This window comes from Ambystoma mexicanum, chromosome 7p (genome assembly GCF_040938575.1).
Source record: "Ambystoma mexicanum isolate Mex_15411 chromosome 7p, UKY_AmexF1_1, whole genome shotgun sequence".
Taxonomy (NCBI): Eukaryota; Metazoa; Chordata; class Amphibia; order Caudata; family Ambystomatidae; genus Ambystoma; species Ambystoma mexicanum.
In genome coordinates, this window is record NC_090939.1 from 364,831,989 (window position 1) to 364,854,674 (window position 22,686).

The 22,686-nt window shown below is 45.4% G+C and overlaps 1 protein-coding gene across 5 annotated transcripts in view; it reads right to left on the bottom strand.

Moving 5' to 3' along the window:
• The window catches only part of CHODL (chondrolectin), a 381,063-nt gene that overhangs the window by 271,796 nt on the left and 86,581 nt on the right, over positions 1–22,686 (bottom strand). The gene's annotated exons all lie outside the window — the stretch shown is intronic.

Below are 22,686 nucleotides of genomic sequence, written 5' to 3' on the forward strand. Positions count from 1 at the left end.
ATAATGCCCCATAACTTGCTCCACCAGGACACCAACTTCATTTTCACTGAAGCTGGTAGCCCTCTGCCTCTCTGGCTGGGGGTTGCCACTGGTGCCGGAAGGTGTTGTGTCGGACATGGCAACCCCCGAGGCAGGTGTGGGTGGGCAACTGGGTCCTGGGGCTGGGCTGTGGAGCGTTGGTACTTCAGTCGGGAGTCTTCTGTTCCAGCAGGGGTGGTCACTGCAACTGGACCCCTGCAGGTGGCAGATGTCCAGGCACCAAATGGCAGGGCACGGTGGCAGCAGGAAGGCAGGCGGCAGCAGATGGCTCGTGGGAGGCTGCTCGGGGCTCTGGGGGGCAGTAATTCAGCCTTCTGGGCAGGAGTGTGGTCTTCCGTGTGTTGTCGCATGGCCAGCTTGATACGGAGTGATTTGGCACGTGAAAAAACATCATGTCAGCGTGTAATTTGAGGAAAGGCCCTTAGCACGTGAGCGTGTCTGTGACGTAACACGCATGGGCGTTTCCCTCGCCACGGGTTGGAGGTCCCACGTGGGTTTCCATTGCTCTGTACGTGCTCTTTGTGGGATGCGGTACTTGAATTCTGAGGGTGCCCGTGGCTTTTACACGCATTTTGGCTGGCACGACCAAGGTACGTGTATTCCGAGGGGTGCGCAGGAAGTTTTCCACGCATTTTCAATAGCGCAAGAGCGGTACGTGTATTCCGAGGGGTGCGTGTGGACTTTTACATGTGTTTTTGATAGCACAAGCAGGGTACGTGCATTCCGAGGGGTGCACGTGAACCTTTACATGCATTTTCGATAGCACGAGCGGGGTACGTGTATTCCGAGGGGTGTGCAGGGAGTTTTCCACGCATTTTCGATAGCGTGAGAGCAGTACGTGTATTCCGAGGGGTGTGCGTGGACTTTTACATGCGTTTTCGATAGCACTCGCGGGGTACGTGTATTCTGAGGGGTGCGCAGGGAGTTTTACATGCGTTTTCATGCTTGGGGGGTGGGGGGAACTGTATGTTGGTCCCTTGGCCTTTGCGCCATGTAGGAGATTTGTGCAATGTTTTTGGTGCACAGGGCGGGATTGGGGGCGTTACTGGCGCTGCTGCAGTGGCGCTGCTGCAGGGTCGCTGCACCACTCTGTGCCACGGCTGGTTATGGATGTTAAAATCCATGGATACGCTGTGCGCTGAAATGGGTTTTGACGCACACGGCTGGCGCAGACTGCCGCACGCGCACACTGTGCGCCAGCCGCGTGCGCCACTTGTGCGCCGAATTCTATGAATTACCCCCAGAGAGTAAGATGGGAAGACCTAGTGGGCCTGATTTACAAAAACATGTTTGAATGAGAAAATCCCATTGAAAAACGCTTTTGTATCTCTGACTGCATACACTTATAGTCCCCTCTCAGGGACGTTTTTGCCAGCTGTGTTTAATAAGAAAATGCTTTTCCTAACCACACTTAGATGCAAAAAAAAAAACAGCATGTGCCCTTGTGTTTCAAAGAGTATTTGAATGCTTCCAGAATAAAGGACCAAGTGAACATGGGGTCCAATTGTGAAACATGTCCACCAGTGCTAAGAAATTAGCAAATGCTTCGAAAATGCAGAATGGAGCAAACCTGGTTTGTCACAATCCGTATTATCTGAAAACAGTTGCACCAAGACAAAAAAGAATCAACAGTTTTTTATACTATGTTTGCTGCATACAATAAAAGAAATATGTTCATCACATTTCTTATTCATGTTGAGCAGCAACCATAGTAAATAATACAGTCTGCTTCATTTTTGCAATAGAGAACATTTTGGGGCTAAATTGTTTGCTGCAATCCGTATTATCTAAGCAGTAAAATTGGTGCTAAATGTATTTGCTCCATTACTCTGCACAAGGGCACATTTTTGACAATGTGGCATTTGGTTGGCTTTAGGTCGGTTTTTGGCTAGCTGCGAAAAAGTGATGTTTGCAGTTTTGAGGACTCTAATAGACAGATTTTTCAGTTTTGAAGAATGTAATAGAACTATTAAAAGAGACTATACCAATCAGATTCCCCTTTCATAAGCTCTAAGCCAAACGCATAGCGTACACCTGTGCCCTGCTGCGTCAGTAACCTGATCTGCAGCACCTGCTCTCCATTGGCACAGATCAGGATCAAAGGTCAAAGATGCCCATTTGACAGCTGCATTGACAATCAGGTATCTGCAGCGCTGTGGCTGCATTTAACATATGCACCACTGTTCCAAGAAACTTCAAAACTTTGAGTATGTTGTCTTGGTGGCACATACAACTTTAAATATAAGGCATACCCAAGTTGGCCAACATCTCTCATACTTATCCAAGTGACATCAAGTTTATTGCACACATATGTCTACCCTTTAAGCCCAGTCCGGCTGTGGGTGGGTTTTGTGTATTCTCCCCCAGACATGCTGCCTTTGATGCTGCTAGCATGACAGTAGCCTTGGGGTTGCCTCTCTTTGTTCCTTTGTAAGGGCAGGTAGCACCTTTTGCAGAGAGACAGACACTCCACAGAAAGCTGTGCCGGGAAGAAGGCACACTAATTCACAAAATGCTTAGCCTCAAACCAGGGTGCTGCACACCAAAGGTTCCATTGATCCTATTGAGAAAGGAAGGGGTGAGATTAGTGTAGACAAAGGGAGCTCTTTACAGCTGGAGAAAGATTACACCATCCTGCTTCTCTCTGCTTTTGTCTTTCCTTCCTGTACTGTCCCCTTCCTTTAGCACAAAGTTATTTCGATAGAAGGCAAAGTCTACTTGTTCTAAGAACAGGGTTTGGACCTGTGAAGCAGTGTAGCTTTGATCCAATCGCCTCTGGGTTTTTGCCTTTAAAAAAAAGGAGTCACCCACTCCATCTTTGATTAACTCTTGAAACATAAACTTGAGGAAGAAGTCATTGGACCTCTGTTGGAAGAGGTGATTGCTTCAAAGTCCTCTGCCAGTGAGATAAAGATTGAGTGTCAAGGAAGAGGCAAGCTTTGTCCCCTAATCATCCCCATGGACCATGGTGAGCAACCTGCTGTTGGCACAGGACCTGCCAACCACAATGATACCCATGGCTTCACCATTGTGAGGGACACCTGGAGTTGTGGGCCAGCTTACCCTGTTGTATGGGCATGAGAACAAAGACTAAAAATCATCCCTGAGTCCCTGGATTGTTTTCAACAACAAACCAATTCAAACTGTGATGTGAGGCCGTTCAACTGCATTGAACCATCAGGACCACCGAGCGATGCCTTTGGCACTCACCGGCTCTTCAACCTGCTTAACTGCACATTCGAAACTGTTCATCACGGTACTGCGCTAAACAAGAACATCTTTGCCTTGGCTCAAACTCGAAAGGTCATCATTGGACTCACCGTCTTCTAAATGCAACCTTTACATGATACACCAGAGCCACTTATTTCATCCAGTCACCATCCTCATTGCCGTCACACCAACTACAAAATGACTATCGGAAGAACGATTGACTCTTGAACCAATCTTGTTGGCCCTCACAATCTGCACTTCTCTGAGCAACATCTTCAAATCGCGGGAACTCATGTTTGACAACTACTCAAAATCCGCTCTACATCTACAACAAAACAGCTTCTGTGCCTGAACAACTGAACTGCATGTTTGAAAGTGGTCCCATACCCCTATTCCATCTGGCCAGGATTGCAAATTCTGCAGTAGTAGGGAGGCAAACATTTTTCCAGAGAAATCGAGCATAGACAGAAGTCTATAATTTCCAGGATCAGATCTATTCCCTTTTTTAATAATCGGGACCAATATTGCTGTCTGCCAAGTCTCGGGTATTCTCCCCTCTCTCAATACCTTCTCTATCAGTATTTTTAATATGTTAGCCCAAAAGAGGGGATTATTTTTCATTACTATGTTGGAAAGACCATTGGTCCGGGGGTTCGAGATGATTTAAGATTACTGCTTTTGTCTATAAAATATTCGAGATTGACTTTAAAGGGAGGAGGAACATATTTAGCTATATGTAAGAGGTTTGCAGGCTCAGCCTCAGCACCATTGCGCCTCTCTATAAATCCAACCCATTCTAGTGCAGTTATGGGATTCATTTGTGGTGTTACGCTGCTTCCTCTAGCCTCCCGTAGAATACCCCACATATTTCGTTTATTTCTAGTCCACATAACTTTTACAGTATGTTGCCATTTTTCAAGTTTCTTAGTTATTTTTCTCAATTTAGACCAGAGACTATATTTATTCTTTAAGGCTCTATTTTTACTATGGGCATCAGTCAACAATCTGGCAGTCACTCTAATTTTACGTATTTCCCTATACGTTTAGCATCCCAGATTTCTTTATTGTAGGTGTGAGTCGCACCGTTTTCTCTAATCGTTGAAAGTGATCTGGTAGTGGCATATTTTCCAGTAACAATAGAAATCCAACTCTCTATTTCTTCTAAAGGCATGGAGTTGCGTTGACGTTTATGCCTGCTATCGTGTGGCGTAGGTGTTTCTGAATTTGCTTGTGGTTTTTCACATGGCACTGTTCCCTAGTAAATTCCATGAATACGTTGCGCGCGTATGGGCGGTGCAATTGTTTGACAGTGGAACGTCCCTTGTATCGCCCACATTTTCGTTTGTTCTTCCTCATTCCACATGTTCCGCCCGACAGACCCTTCTCTTGGAGCTTTGCGCAAGGCATTTGTCGGCTCGCAGTAACGAGGTGGACCAGCGCAGATTCCTCGCAAGTCCCAGGTAAACCCAGCACATTGTGGTTCATGAATCGACAAACAGGGACTTGCACGCAAAATCACGCAGATTATTCCATGAATTGGGTCCCATATCCACAACACCAAAAAGTCTGGTTCAAGACTGTCGAACCGTCAATAACTATTCAGTGCTGTCTGCCCCCTTGGTCCACCTTTGGAGCCCTAAAGACTGCTTAGGTCACTGTTTATACTTTTTGTACCCAAACATATCTTTTTTACAAACCTCATTGTTTTTACTTGCCTTATACCTCTGATTCATGACTGAGAGTGCAACATCTTTCTATCTGTACATATTCCATGTTCTTTCCTCAAGAGTGGGTTTTGTGTAGTGTTTTTGGTTTTTTGTATTTTGCCAATGGTGTGTTTCATTAAATTATATCTATTTTTAGAGAACCTTGATTGGATGCCCTTTATTTTGAACTGTTGTACTATTGCTGTTTGGGTGGCTACTGAACCACATGCACACCTCTCTTGAGAGTATACAGTTCCCTCAGCCCATATTGTTACAAAAGGCAAAGGAAGAATATCTCTTAACTGTGCCTGTTTTATCTTTGTGATTGTGATCACTCTTGGTCTGTAGCAGGTTGAGGGCAGAGTAGGCACTTTAGCCACTACTCACACTGTTGCTCAGGCAGGGCAGAAGTAATTGTGTCACACTTCCTGCACACCTACTACCCAGAACCATGGTTGGGCATTAGCCAGAACTTAACAGGAGCCACGACCGTCTACTGCAATGTTGCTTTGCATTGTGCTCCCTCCTGCATGTCCCATCTTGATGATGTGCAGGATTATACTGGATAAAGAGAGTGGGGCTTGGCCATACAGCAGTCCAACTGTGGCTAAATAGATGCATAATAAACACCAGACATTCTCACTGTAGCACTCCTTCCTAGATAAAAAAAATAAGAGATGGAATGGCCCCAACTTCTAAATGGCCTGCAATGATAAATGCATGGTTGAATTAGATTTCCAATGATCCAACACTAATTGCTGGCACAGATGGATATCGATTTTGTTAGTCTTAGGATCTCTGTTCTAGTTCGTATTCCAGCATAACTACTTAAGCAACCCCCACTTTGTTTGGCCCCACCATTCAGCATGTTAAGTACATTCCCATCACTAACATAACAGTACACTCTTCTTTTCACAAATGGGACAACTGCATTTAAAGATAGCATTTTAAACCCACATTACACGTCAAATGTATCATAATTTGACAACGAAATATGGTGAAAAATGTCCCTGAAGATATGATATGATATCTTATTTATAACATGCTTAATACCCATAGGTTTCTAAGCGCGCATCTGGGTAGCAAACCGGTGTTGCTCCATGTCGTCTTCCTTCCAAGGTGAGCATGTCGCCGCTGAGCTATCCACCCGAGGTTCGTATGGGTTAATCATTTCACTAATACAGAGACAGCATACATGATGAGATCACTAAGAAACAGTCAAATACAACCTTTTGATAATGTGCATAATTTGTCACTTTTTGTTAACCTTGTTCAATACTGAACTATCTATTTTCATTCAACCCTGCAGAGAAGAGGAATACCAGTTACTCCCATCAAAAAGACATAGGGCCTCATTACACGGATGGCGGTAAGGATTTACCGGTACCAGTAAATCCTTACCGCCTTACTACGAGGTCCCTTTGCGGGTTGGGGAATTTAACGCCTGCTTTTGGCAGGCGTTAAAAACCAACCCGCAAAGGGACTTTGGTGCTAATTACGGTACCGCAATTTGCGGTATCGTAATTAGCGCCTTCCCCATTCCTACTATGCCCTATCGGGCAAAAATGGGAATGGGGAAGGGCAATGGTGGAAGGGGGAATTACCGCCCCGCCAACCTTGGAATAGGGCGGTAATTCCCCTTTCCACCAAGGCGGTGCCGGTATTTTACTGGCATGAACCATGGCGCTAATAGCGCCATGGTTCACCGCCATCCGTGTAATGAGGCCCATAGAGAGCAAAAATACTGCCAAGAGCAACAGGAAACGATAGACACACAGGAGAGTGACCTACGCTTTCGCCCACGAAGCTTCTCGGATACGTTTGGATCAGTGGTACCAGCAAAGCACTTCCACAGGAAGCAGCTTCAATGTTATTACTGCCACATCCAAAGACCATCTTATTGTAAAGCTTTATTTACTTTCTTTGATAAAAAAAAAGTAAACACAAACTTCATACATTTGTAATAATCCCAAACCATCCTCCTGGTCACACTAATATCACTCTGACTCCAAAAAATACAAGGATCATATTAACATATAATCCAAAATAAAACAATTAAAACATAGGTGACAAGAACATTCAATGAGACTCTCTACACACCCCAACACAGCCGTTTCTGCTTGCTCGGATGAATCTTTGACTTATACCTACGTATTCTAAGTATTACCCTCTGTCTCTTGGGTATTTTTGGAAGGGGGCCCACACTGTGAAGAACTCTCCATTACTCCACCATTCCATGTTCGGGACTGTTTTCAAGGGTAGAGCCATTCTTAGGTGAGCAGCATTTAGCATGTGTGTAAATAACTCTGCGGCAGCACCCACATTAGCACCCACATCGTGCAGCTTTTTATAGTAAACACCCATCTTTTTATTTACATGAACTATGTATGAGGTGCAAGGACGTAAGATTTACAAAAATATATGTTTTCACGTTTAAAAAAAACGTATATGTGCCTAAAAATACCATTTTGGTGAATGCACATTACGTTTTTATACTGCCTAAAAATGGATTTTACTCCCAACTTCAAAAAATAGGGAGTCAAATGCTCCCACTTCAAAATATTCTCTGGAGTACTGGATGGGGTTAACCAGATTGTCACATTTTAGTTTTTGTAAATATGAGCGTCTACAATGAAAAACAGAAATACTTTGACTTTATATTCCCATATCACGGCCGTTCCATTTGCTAGGCGTATAATGTTTGTCATCAATCATCCTCCAGGTTTTGAAGCGGTACTTATGTGAGAGTTGACGGTCTTTAAGAGTTATGAACAGCCTGAACGGACGCATTGGTGAACATACAGCTGTGAAACATTAGGCCACTCTTTCCGGAAATACTGACTGCCAAGACGTCAATCCATACATGACGTTCCTACTACCCTCGCGTTCGAATAATGTATACGATTATAGTTTTAAAGTGGTAGCATGTGCTTTTAGTAGCAACCATATCTAGGGTATTTTAGATAAACTACTTTTGGCGAGCCCGATGTGCGTGACAGTTTTATTTTTCCTTTTAAGAGGAAAATGGCTGTTTCTTTGGCTTTGCTTCTACTCCAGCTATGTAATATCGATTCCTGCCCTGTAAGTTAGGACATCGTTCAGCTTCTTCGTTAATTACCTTGGGTCTTGGGTCTGGTCACTTGGACCCCTGTGTGTAAATCATGAGAGAATTTTACACCGAACTCTTTGTGCCATTGCGGTTTTCACAATTAACTGTTTGATGGCCGTTCTTTAGAAAAACACGATTGTATTCTTATTTCACAAAACGCCACTCCTTCAAACAAAAAATAATTCAAAAGATTAGCTATTATTACGTTAAACTGATCGTTTTCTTTTTTTGCTGGACATATTAATTTTTTCTCCTAAGTAGATTGGGGGCAAACATTTTAATATACACGGTACAGAAGACAGTGTGACTCTCGATGCGATGTGAGGAGATCTATGGAAGAGACCTGCAATCCTTTGCAACCATGTCTTTGTTTATTACATATTAGTACATTAGTACCCCGCAGAAGGTGGGGGTGGGCGTGGCAGCCTCTCAGCCAATGAGGAGGCATGGAAAAGGGGCATTACCGCTCCAAACCGCCTCACGGATGGAGGCTTCCATCTTCCCCTGCCAGGGAACGAGGTAAGTGTGGTCCTCCCCAGGTCCCCTCACTCCTCCCCCATCCACAGAATTCCCTCCCCGCCCCCCATCCCCACTTACCTTGTTTTGAGTCAATTTCGGGAGCAGACGCGCTGGGAACACTTCTGTCCTGATCTGCGACAGGCCGTCATGGAAAGGAACAAGGGACTTAGGGCCTCATTACACGGTAGGCGGTAGGGATTTAACATTACCGGTAATGAAATACCGGTAACGTTAAATCCCCATGCGAATCACGACCCGACACACCGCTATTAGCGGCACCGCTAAGTACGGTGCCACTAATAGCAGGCAGTCCGTGTGCACGCGACCTACCATCCCGTAAATTACGCCATGCCGCTATTAGCACAGCATCAAAAGTTGAGCGGACACGCCAATAGCGGCATGGTAAAGCCCCCCAAACCCCTCACCGCCATGGCGCAAATACCGGCATCGCGAACCACACGTTAAGAGAACTGAGCAGTGTTCCCACCTGCCACAGGTGGACACAATCAGCAGAGGTGGAGGCAATGGAGACTGTGGCAGCTCAAAAGGAGCACACCACACTCCTTCACACAACCCTTCCAACACCAAGATGGTTCCAATACTAGCAGCATTACATGGGCTGGAGGACATGATTGCAGCGCATCTGCAACAACAACAGGCAGCACAAAGAAGACGCAGGGGGAGGAGGAGGAGGGCAAGACAGGCACAGCAAGCACCACCACGGCACCTAATCATACCACAGAGGCACCCACCAATCCCCAGGATCAGAGCCAGTCCATTTAACTTAACCCCTGAGCAGATACACACCCTGTACCGTCTGGACCGGGATACCATCACCAGCATCGTGGACATGATACACAACGACATTGTGAGCCTCATAGACACCAGAACTGCCATCCCACCTCTACTCAAGGTGGTGACTGTGCTCCACTTCCTGGCCACAGGCACTTACCAGCATATAGTGGCCCAGATGCATGGCATCTCCCAATCAGTATTCTCACGCACGCTGAATGAGGTACTTGATGCCCTCCTGAAGCATGCACCTGAACACATATCCATGCCACGGACTGCCCAGGAGATTGCAAACACCAACATTGGATTCTATTCACTGGCAGGCATCCCAAGTTGCATCGGGGTCATCGACTGTACACATGTGGAATTGGTGGTCCCACATCGCAATGAAGTGGTCTACCGAAACAGGAAGCAATTCCACTCCATCAATGTCCAAATGGTATGTGACGCCAACAAGATAATCACACATTGCTGTGCCCGATTTCCCGGATCAACCCATGACTCCATGGTCCTGCGGAACTCAACTATCCTACGCTACATGGAGCGACAAACCGCACAACGTTCGTGGCTACGTGGTGAGTAGCAGGGCAAGCACATGGCAGTGTGATTGTGGGGGGGGGAGATACATACTCCAACTGGGTGTAGCTTGTCATCTGTCTGGGAAATGCACATGAAGATGTATGCCAATGTCCATCTGGGAAGGCCGCAACGTACTAGAGATGAACCGACATGCAAGTATGAGCTACACTACACACCAGAAATTCCAGGTCTAGTAGCATCAAACATCCATTCACATACACATTGCACAACATTGTACGCCACAAAATGGCCAGATTCCATATGTGCCATGAAGATAGTCATCCGGAATCAGTCCAGCACAACATCAATAATGCAATGTGCCGTATGATGCATGCAAAAGGATCAGCCCTAGCTATACACATTGCATTGCACCACGCACCTTTACCACCACTGAAGTGATGCCTCACTGCATGGCAACATCTATGTTGGAATGGCAGTACAACAACAGTGAGGAACAAAATCTGCCTGGGCCCAGGGACACCTAAGACCTCGCCTCACCCAGGACATGTCAATTACTGTTGTCGACAGTAATGGGGCATGTCTACTTACAGGGTCGAGCTCACCCTTGCACATTGCTGTCACACGGATCATCTGCATGCATGCCATTGACTGTGTACTGGAATCACTATGCAATGTCAATTTGTGTGATATGAACAGGCTGCTCTGCAGGTGAACAGTAACAGGACCCCATTCGTTCCCCCAGACAGGTGATGCGGGCTATCCCCTGAAGAGCTGGCTCCTCACATCTGTACGGAACCCACAGAACAGGCACGAAGAGGAATACAATCGTGCACATACCCGTACCCGCATCGTGATCGAACAGACTTTTGGCCTTTTGAAATCACGGTTTAGGTGCATTAGCAGATCTGGTGGCGCTCTCCTGTATGGCCATGAGAAAGTGGCCAAGATCACCATGGCATGTGTCATGCTGCACAATATGTGTATCAGACGGAATGTGCCACTGCCCCCTGACGTTGAAATAGAAGCACCTGATGAGGATGATGAAGCTGATGAGGACGGAGGCGAAGGGGATGCAGGACATGCAAGAGGGGATGGCCAGGAGGGACGTTCTGTGAGACAGCATCTGATCAACCAAAGATTCTGAGGGACATGTTTTGATACTGTCACATGGACATTGGTAGTGATGCACTGGTGTATGTTTAGAAGTACACAATGAACACTGTCTCCAATAAAGTACACAAACACAATGAAGATGTCCAAGCCTGTATTTTGATTAGACACCAGTGTATTAAGTAACGGAAAGATAGAAAAGTGCATGTCCCCAAACATCCCCCCACCCTTCCCCCCACCCCCCACAACAGACCCATAACACCCTTCCCCCCCACAACAGACCCATAACACCCTTCCCCCCACCCCCCACAACAGACCCATGACACCCTTCCCCCCACCCCCCACAACAGTTCCTCATGTGTCTGCCATGTTTGCGTTGGCCCATGCTCGCAGAGGAATCACCATTAACCCCCTATTGGCCATTGTCTGTAGCAGCATTTGGAGGATGGCCAGACTTGCGCCTGGTGGTGCGTGTTGAGCGGCGGTGGGGGCTTGTCTGTGTTGAGCCGGCAAATGACGATGGGGCAGACTGTCCTGGTTGTGAGAAGTGGCGGTCCATTGTGTCTGCTATGCGAGTAAGGACCTCCCTGAGCCTGGATATCTCGTCACACAGCCTGTCAGTACAGGCGTCCATCCTCTCAGTGGAGTGCCTTGCCGTCTCCACAATATCCTCCCTGAGATGGGCAGCCTCCTCAACATGCTGGCCAACCAGCACAGTCAGTTCCTGTTGACGCTGCAGGATGGTGGGCAGATGGAGGGCAGTGCTGGGTGATGGTGTACTGGATGCTGTGCCCTCAGATGCATCCATTGCAGCAGGTGAAGCCACCATGGGGGACATTATGGCTGGAAAGTTGTCCTCAACACTAACATCAGACCCAGGTGTCTGGAACGGTGCTGGCTCTGGGGTTCTAGGGGGGCTTGGGGTGTGCATCTCCATTGGGCCAACTATAGTGTCCTCAGGATCAGATAGGGGCAGTGGCAGCTGCCTCTCCAGCGGAGCTTGCAGCAGCTGATGGTGGGCCCTCGGTGGCTGGTATTGGTGGCTGTGGGTTCACCTCTGGTGGTGGGGCTGCAGTTTGTGGTGCAGCTACTTCTGCCCTGGCAGTGGCACTCCTACGATGTTTCACACTCATCAGGTGTGACCTTCCCCCCTGACCCTTGATGTTGTGGGGGTGTCCTCCGAATCCTGTGCCCTTGGCCTCTTACTCGTAGCTGGTGCCTGGATGCATTTGCGGCATCCTCACCATCTGTATGTGAGCCTGTCAGGGACAAGAAGGGGGATGGCATTGGTTGCGTTTCAATATACTTAATGCAGAATACATCAATGATGCAGTTGTGGCCATTGGGACTTAGTAGTTGTGGATGCAGGTGATGTGCCAGTTCAGTGCCTCATCCATGCATGGTTGTGTTTGGCACTTGTCTCTGGTGATGTGTGCATGTGTTTGTGTTTGGGTCTGACACTGACATGGTGAGGGATGGATGCATGTGTGGATGTGTGTCCATGCATGAGAGGATTCTGTGCTCACATATGGGGGGAACAGTACATTCACATAGCATCCTGTCATGTGTACACTCACCTCCATCCGAAGTGGTAGCCACGCTTAGCTCCATGGTGCCTACTCCCTCAATGGATTCCACATCGATTAGGTTTACACAGGTCTCCTCCCATTCTTTTAGTCTGATGGGTGAACCAGCTCCACCTGCACTGGCTATTCAGTGGTTTTCGGCAAGGATGCCCCTCACCCGCAGTCTGAGGTCGTCCCACCTTTTCCTGCACTCATGCACAGTGCCGGTGCTGGTGCCCACTGCACTGACTTTCACCGCCACTTCTTCCCAGGTGGCTTTTTTTTAAGTAGTGTCGGCCGCCGCATCTCATTGGCAAAAACAACCTCAGCATTCTCAGCCAGGGTCTGGGTCAGCATGTTCAACTCCTCTGCTGTAAATGTTTCTTTGCGCTGCCTGTCAGTGCTTTTTTTGAATGCCTTGGGCATGTTGAAGGTGTCCCGGATGATTTTCAACTGCTAACGACTCCAAACAGGTCCAGGGGGCAGAGGATGGCAATGGATTGTGTTTTTGAAGATGGCCGCCGTGCTCTTTCCCGTTCCTGTGCAATGACGCTATTTCCGGTTCTGCAATTTAACGGTCACCGCTAATTGCGGTGACCGGTATTTGCATGCAGCAGGAGGGCAGAGGTGCAATCTGCACTTTCATCGAGGGCGGTAAGTGACTTTTTTGGGTCTTTACTGCCATGGCGGTAGGGGGTTTACCGGCATGGCGCTATGCTCGTGTCCGCGTACTCGTAATGGTACGCTATTAGAGCCCTCTTGCGAGGGCGGACACGTTGATAGCGCCATGCTGGTATTTTGAGGTTTTTACCGCACAACGTGTAATGAGGCCCATCCCTTCTCTCCTTTTCATGGTGCCAATTTTTTTGTTCACTTTTTTTAATGGGCACCACTGAAACAGAGAATGGATACATGGCAGCCATTTTTTTTTGCTTTTTCAATGGCGGCCCTCGAAAGGGAAAACATACTTTGTTTTCCCTTCCCCAGGGGGCATTTATTTTAAAAAATGTTTCTGTTCCAAAATGCCGGAGCATTTCGGGACAGAAACAAAAATGCTTTTAGTACCCTGGTTTTATGGGCTGGGAAACTAATAGCAATAGGCACTGAGCAACTATGGGCCCTGGGGCATTATCTGAAGTTGTAAAGGCCCCCCTTCTTGGGGCTTGTTGCTTAAATAAGTGTAGACATGGAAACTAGGACATGATTTGTTACATGTATACACAATTCGTTTTGGGGCACTTTCATTTGCTAAGTGGATATTTTTAATCAAGAATTAGCCAGTGTCAGGACATTTTGTCCCAGAGGTCTGTAAAAACCCAAGTGGACAGCAATGTACAAAATAAACTCTCTACCCGTGTGAGTAATAAATCAGGCCATTTGTTAATTTTACCACTGCTGCTAGGCAGGCCTGCGGTGGCTATAGCCCAAGGACTTTTGATTTTAGCCCCGATATAAAGCTCTGGGGCTAAAGTCGAGAGGCTAGCTTGCCCCGAGTCCTGACAGTCCCGACATAGCATAGCCCCGGATCTATCCCAGACCTAGCAACACCCCTGGTCAGAAACAAAGGTGCCAGGTGAAGGGGCAAGATCATGTTGCTCCATTCCCAAGATCAGGCTGTGTCCCCACTGCCTAGGGACCCAGCCGACCCTGCACTCTAAAGATGGTGGTGATACCTGCCAACACTACACATAGAAATACAAATGTAGCATTGCAGCTAGAGGTCATTTAGTAACTCACTACGGACCATGCAATTATAAAACATGCATCTTCTTTATTGTATATCTTCTTAGGTATAGGTAAATATCTCCTGTGTGACCAACCCATCAGTTCATATACTCCAATGCTAGTGAACCCCCAAGTGATGTCCACAGAGCATTCACTCAAATCATGCACATAACATTCCATTGAATAGCACATTCACTCATGAGATCAATCACACCCCATTCCATCAGCACTCACACATTATAGCATGCCCAGGAGGACCGGCATGCTATAATGTTCTCCAGAAGCCATCTAACCAACCTGGCCCCCAAGGACACCATATTAATTTCCTCCAGGCTGGAAACACATTTCTTCTGATCCTGACACTTCTGATTTGCCAGCCCATAGAAGCACATCAAGTGACTTCTCGGTGCTACACCTGAACATGAGCTCGCTTCCGGCTCACGCTGAGGAGCTCTGTGTTTTACTGCATGAGCAGCAACCTACTATTCTATTTCTCACTGAGACGTGGCTACAGGCCACTTCTGGCCCACAGCTTCTCCAAGCCATTCCTCCTGGTTACTATGTTTTACATATTGACCGCGATCCACTCCATCATGGGGGTGGGGTTGCGGTTGTGTTTAAAGAGGAACTCACAGTTTCCCAATTGGACTGCCCTCAGAAAATCCCCATGGAGGCCCTCTTGTTTCAATGTGTGAGCAAATCTACGACGACTTGCCACTTTCTTCTTATTTATTGACCCCCGAGTCTTTCTCAAAGCAGTTTTCTTGAGAATGTTCCTGATTTGTTGGCTTATCTAATGGTCCAATATACCCACCTGGTGGTCTTGGGGGGATTTAAATTTGAAATATAATCCACCAAGGGCCACCATTCTTGATCTATTTGTGGAGAATCTTGCAGTCCTCCAATTTCACCAATATGTTCATTGTTCCACTCACAAACTTGGTAACACCTTAGATTTGATTTTTGCACAAAAGTCTTGCCTTCCTCTGCAGGCAATTGAACCCATCCTATGGTCTAACCATTTCCTAATCTCTTGCAGACTGGAAAATATTGGGAAGCCCATTAAAAGAACCACCAAGAAAATCAGGCAGCGCTCTTGGCGCACAGTGAACACAATAAATCTTTCGACCGCAATTCAAGCCAAATATGGAAAGGAGTCCGCTGTATCACTGTCTTCACTGTCAGAATCTTTTCTGGAGGTTGCAAATTCCGTTGCTCCTTCTCGCCTAATTCAACCACGCAGACTTCCACCTGAGCCGTGGTTTACCGATCTCTTGAAAAAAGAACATCTCATACTCCGCCAGGCTGAACGTAAATGGTGCAGAGCTTACGATCCCATCTGCAAAATAGAGTATGAAACTTGCCTGGCCGCCTATTCAACTAAAATTAAAACCGCTAAAAGGCTCTACTTTACTACCAACATTGAGTCTTCTCTATCTCAACCTAGGGCTCTTTTCTCTGCAATCAAGGTCCTGGCCTCGGCAGAAAGACTCATTCCTATTGTTACACCTACTCAAGACCTTTGTAATACGTCGTCTCACTTCTTTATCACTAAGATTGACAACATTAGGCAAAACATCTGGGCCACTACTACAGACATTTCGCCTCCCGACTGCCTCTCTTCCTCCTCTGTTAAGCCTGTTCCCAGTACAGTCAATACCTGGGCTAGTTCCCCAGTCTTCTTGGAGGAAGAGGTGCTGTCAGCTATTGAGAAAATCAAATCTTGCTCCCCCTCAGATGCCATCCCTCTGTGGATCATGAAGGAGATTGCCCCTACTCTCTCTTCTGAGATTATGAGAGCCATTAATGACTCCCTTCAGACAGGCTTTATTCCAGGTGAACGGAAGTCAGCCAGGGTGACCCCCTCTCTTAAAGAAGCCTACTCTGGATCCTGCTGTCCTGTCTAATTTCCGCCCTATCTCTCTTCTTCCCTTCTTGGCTAAACTTTTAGAATCACTGGTGTCTCATCTGCTTTCTAGCTTCCTTGAATCCACTAATCTTCTTGACCCTGTTCAATCTGGATTTCATCCTGGTGGAGGCACTGAGAGCGTTATGGTCGCCATTTTGGACAACATGACCAGGCTGGTGGATACAGGGGGAGTGGGAGCCCTGATCCTGCTGGATCTTTCAGCGGCTTTTGATACGGTCGACCACTCCATCCTGTTGTCCCGCCTGGCCCGATTTGGCATCTCTGGGCAGGTGCAAGCCTGGTTTCAGTCATTCTGTGCGGATCGGACACAGACACTCTCTATGCCCCTCTTTCGGTCCCCCTGTGTCACCTCAGCTGTGGTGTACCTCAGGGTTCATCCCTGTTGCCGTTTCTGTTTAATATCTATATCTGGGCCCTTGTGTGTCTCATCCGCTCATTTGGCGTCAGGTGCTACTCTTATGCCGACGACACACAGATACTGATTGGTCTGAAGTGTCGTCGTGCCTGCGGGGGTGCCTGGTGGCAGTTGGAGATTGGATGAACCATAACTGGCTCAAGCTGAATGGCGATAAGACTGAGGTGATGGTGGTGGGTTATATTCCCGATCCCACTCTCTGGGTGTCCTCCTTTTGGCCCTCTTCTCTGGGACCACTGCTGCCCCCGGTTAAAAAGGTAAAAAATCTAGACATTGTGTTGTCGGTCACACTGTCCATGAACCATCAAGTCTCAGCCGTTTGTCAGGCTGGTCATTTCCAGTTGAAAATGTTAAGGAAGGTTTTGCTCTTGATTCCGGCTCCTATGCACCCTCAGTGGTTGCAGCCTTAGTTCTTTCATGCATAGATTACTGCAACTCCTTATATCTTGCCCAACCTAAGAACCTGATTAAACGACTACAATGGCTCCAAAATCTGGCTGACGGGTGGCCTCTGACACTCCGTATGGCTCGCATATTTCTCCTGTTCTGCGGTCACTCCATTGGCTCCCGGAGGCTCAGCGGGTGGAATTTAAGGCCCTGTGTATTGTTCACCGGGCCCTTCATGGGCTAGGAGCGGAATATCTCCAAGCCAAATTCTCCCACTATTTTCCCACCCAGAGTCTTTGCTCGGCCACGATGGAGCAACTCATTGTGCCCAAGTACTTCTGTGATCGGGTGGGCGGATGGGAGTTTTACATTGCCGCTGCTATCCTGTGGAATGGCAAATTATTTGGAGTTTCGTAAGAAGGTAAAAACGTATTTGTTCTGATCCCACTGTCTCTGATCTCTGCTCTTCTAGTGCCATGATGCCCCTGGGCAACCGTGTGCTTTGCAAAAGCTGATAACATAACATAACAGCTGACTTGTACATACTACACATGCCCCACCTTATTATTGTTAATGAAGCGAAGGGAATACAGCAGCCTACAACTCAACCTACTCAATGCCGGTGCTGGAAGAACCACGCGCTCCACAACACTGATGAATACCACTGCACATCAACACAGCAGATGTACACTGATGTGTCAAACAGTTCATTTACTCCACAACAACGTTTGGACACTGAGTCACAGCAGTCCAAACATCTATTCCACCAATACAACTGAGCACAGATGCTCAACCTCTAACATCCATTCCAATGGCCACTGATGCACCTAATTGCACATCTACTCTGTAACATCATTTGGATACTAAATCAGCTCAATGTACATTTAAGCTACAACTACAATTGGACACCATGCACCACCTCCTACATCTACTCCACAACAACACGTAACCATCAGTGCATCACCTAATATATTCAGTCTAAATGGACCCTAATGCACCTCACCATACACCAACTCAACAGCAACTCTTGGACACTGATGACCCACATTGTGTACCCACTTCATATGGAAACTGATGCATCTCAAAGTGCAACTACTGCACAACAATATTTTTACACTAATACACCATTTTGTACATCTATTCCAAAACAACACTTGGAAACTGATGCACCTCACTGCACGTATACTCCACAACCATGCTTGCAAAAAGGTAATGAAATGAAAAATCACCATTCACTCCTATGGCAATGTCATATTTCAACCTGCCCCACAATACCCAGTGCATCATTATAGAATTTTCATAAAAACAATTCAACATGCGCTCCACATTACCTCGATGCAACAATGATATGGAACAACATTCACTGCAACGGCAATGACACATGAATATTACCTATCGTTGCATACTTTATTATCTTCATAACTGACCATCTTTATATATAAAGCGGAATGTATGTATGTTTGTCCCGCTACACAAATCCACACTGTTGAACCCACTGCTACCAAATTGTGCATCGAGTCCTCATTTGTCTGGGGCAAGATCGTAGTCAATGTTTGGATGCAAATCACTCTGTAGACACCCTCATTTACTGATGCTCACCTCTATTGACTATAGTAGGTACTAAAGGGAGGCAACATTTAGAAAAGTGTATGAAGCAAAATGTTTGATGTGTTGATTATTACTTTGAAATGTGTTACTACTGTATACAGTTTGAAACTGTGTTTATTAAAGCATTTTTAAAGGGAATTAAAAAAGATTTAAAACACTTTATATCATGCCACTCCAAATATGGGAAGTGGCAAGGTTACAGTTAACTTAAGTTCATTCACGAGAAGAGAGCACAATCAATCAATTTTTCTTGGACATGTTCTCATATGTGCTGAAGCCATTGAGTGACTAAAACATGCTGCACAAAAAACGAACATCACTTGAAAAAGCTCCATCTGATGCGAAGCAAAAATCAATATCAAGTGCTTACGAAACACAAAAACAAACAGCAGCACAACTTGCCGACCAGAGGACAAGAGCATTTTCTTCCAGGGCAAATGAGATGCCAGAGCAAACTGAAGCAAGACTTGCTGACATGAGGACAAGAACAACATCCTCCAGGGGGTATGCAGAGTTTATATCACAAATGTTACAGTGAAACACACATATATCGAGTGCTTTAGAGTGGGGTAAAGTGGGGTAAAGGTTTACATTTTTTTGGGAAATGTGCAGGGTCAGTTTTTAAGGGTGGTAAACAGGGGTATGGGCGGGGGAACCCCCCCAAAAAACGCATTTGTTATAAGGATTTTCATTATAAAATACTTGATATATGTGTGTTTTACTATAACATTTTTGATGTAAAGTCATGGAACCCCTCCAGGGCACATGAGACACCGGAGCAAACTGAAGCAAGACTTGCTGACATGAGGACAAGAGCAACATCCTCCAGGGCACATGAGACACCACTCGATCAGGACACGGGCAATGCCGGGTACCCCAGGTAGTATACCTTAAACTTTATTCACATCAGAAATGATCCTTCATTTGTGTCCTTCAAAAAGTCTGTAAAAACCTGGCTCTTCCACAAATATGATTAATGTTCCCTTCTGCTGTACATTATCTGTAATTCTGTAATCTTATCTGCAATGCTGTAACAAACGCAGTGATACCACTGGGCCGGGGCATTCCATAAATGTCATAAATAAAATAAATAAATAAATAAATAAATAAATAAATACAATAAACATATCATTCACTGGTAAATTCATGACATCATTCAAACCACAATCGGTCAGCACTCACAATGTAAAAAACGATATCCAGCTAATAGTTGATCTTATTCTGAGTGGTGTTTGCGATTCACCCTATGGCACTCCAACAACACATTTGCATACCACCCTAGTATTATAGCTGTTTGCACTTTTTGTAGCGGGACCAGACTAATGTTTCATCTGCTGTATAGTTCCACAAGTGCGCTCTGGAACTAAACACATTGTAGTGCTTTAACTGTGGCATTTGCCTAATTGTAATGCATGATTATATATATTACAGTTCTGTTTTATTATTAATGTAATACTGTGTCATTTTATCGATGCTTACCGATGACTGATTTTCGAAATGGTAATAAACTTGATTTGACTTAATTCTCTAACAGGTGGCACATACTGCTGGCTGGTTGCTGTGGATGGCAGTATGACAGTGGTAGTTACATAATTGGATTCCAGAATTCCGTAAATTAATAGATGTCAGCTCACCATGTACAGTTGTTTTCAATATTCAGAGTTCTTGCTTTGGGGCCTGTTGTTAGAGAGTAAAACCAGAAATTGATATTGAGGATGAAGGTATGGAGTGCCTTAGGGGGAGAGTTTGACTGATTTCCCACCACAATGTACCTGTGGCTATATATTGTGACGTAGTATTTGAGCATGCTAGTGCGCATTCCATGACCTTAATGGGCAGGTTGGTTAGAGGTGCAGACAATCTTGAAGTCACGTAAAGCAAATCATAATATGGCATAGCAAACCATGAAAAAGACATGAAACACATGATAAATCATTCGACATCATAGCAATGAAAGAAAAAGAGTGTTACAAAGAAAAACAACCCGGTGTCCTGGCTGTGCTCTTACCATGGGCTTCTACAGATAACTCCCATTTTACTTGTGTACGTTGCTACTCTCAAACCTTAGTGCTTGCTCTCTCACTCTCTCTCCCTCTGTCTAGCTCTTTGAATGGCACCCTCCCACTGTCTTTATGTCAAATACACTGTGCCATCTGCTGTAAGAATTTGGTAATTGGCAGATGAGGGGAGGGCGCAGTCTGCGGAACTGAGTAAATTCTCTTCATTATCATAACAGAAATGCTAACGTTTATGGAAAGCGTGAAGCTTTTAATCAGAGAAACCCTAAAATATTAAAGGACCAGGTACCCACTTCTTCTTGCTTACGTTCGTTGACAAGCCGAGAGCTGTCTCACAATTCACTTTAATTTGCTAATGTGAGGTGCTCACTGACCATTTGTTCTTTTTGTTTTGTTTTGTTATTATCATGGTCACGAACGGCATTCGTCAGGTGTTTAACAGGTGGCATTGCCAAGTGAAAGCGTGAACCAGAACAACTGCATGTTGAGTGCTGTGGTTCAAACACTCCAAAAGCATAACATGGTGGCGCTGCCAAGTGAAAGAGGACCAGGAAGAATGGCATGTTGCGAGTTGTGGTTATAACACTCAAACAGCATAGCGTGGTGGTGCTGGGCAGACCAGTTTAGGGATTCACTGACACATCTGAATTTTAGGCGATATGAGGTCCTACAAACATTTCAAACGTTTCGGGGATCTACCCCGATATGTTAAAGGCCCACAGGAGAAAAATAAGTGCCTGCAAGACACAGGTATATTTCTTATGATTTTCAGAAAAAAAACATCGAATAGTTCCTTCTAATATACCTTTATCTCATCCAGCAGCATACACCTTTCCTGGTTATCGACATTAATATTCCCATTGTGAATCAAGGTGTTCTCAGATAACTCCGTAAAAGGCTCTATTTGCCAATGTGCTCCCTATCTATGTATTTGTGGAGTCGTTTGTCAGCTTTGCCAATACCTATTTATTTATATCTGTATGCATGTATTGACTGGTGCCATCACCTTAGAAAACACTATTACATAGTCTAGGTTACTATTATCCAAACATCAAAAACAGTCAATTATTTTCAAACGTATTCACTTTTATTGGAAGATCAAGCACCCTGCCAGGGTGGATTGTATGGTACTTCTTCAAGTCTAATGACCGAGGTTATGCATTGATTCATAAATGTGTTTATGGTCAAGCACCAGGCTACCTGAAAGCAGACATAAGTTCAGGAAGAACCACTAGATCCAGCAACCGGGCACACTTGTTGGCACCTAGGAGCAAAAGAGCACAAGGCATGGGTAGGTCCTTCGCTGTTGAAGCCACTAAGAGATGGAATAAACTCCCAAAAAACATGCGTCTGGAAAAAAACTTACAGAGTTTTAGAAAAACATTGAAAACCCTCCTCTTTGAATGATATGTTAGTGGTACTTATTTTCTTGACTCCCTTTGCTCTACTTATACCTTCTCTCTCTTTTATTTCCCTTTCTTTTCTGCACCACGATGCCTCCGGGCTCGGCGCGTAATAAATGTACACATAAATAAATAAATAAACAAATAAATAAATACATAAATAAATACATAAATACATAAATAAATAAATACATAAATAAAGAGTAGGGTAAACATGGCACTATCTAGAGGGGGATCATTACGCATCTGTATAAAACGAGGGAGATGATTCCTTTTAGTAAGTTATTAAAGCTTTTGTGTCCTGGCTGAAGTAATGTACACTAAATGGCCACTCAGATAGCCATCATGTAAGTCTTCAGATAGGTTTTCCCTTCATCAAGTTACAGTTATTCAATTCAATTTCAGAGTTTCTTTTGGATTGCAATCCATACAACATACAATACAAAAAGTGACAGCAAGAATTAACAATGATTTTAAACACATCATACCGTAATAAAACAAGCAGTAAAGAGCAGTGAACCTCCAAGGGTATACACCCACAGAGGAAAAGGAATTTCTGGCTCAACTCTTACGCTCCACAAGTTTACATCTTCTTGCCCATACTTTCTTA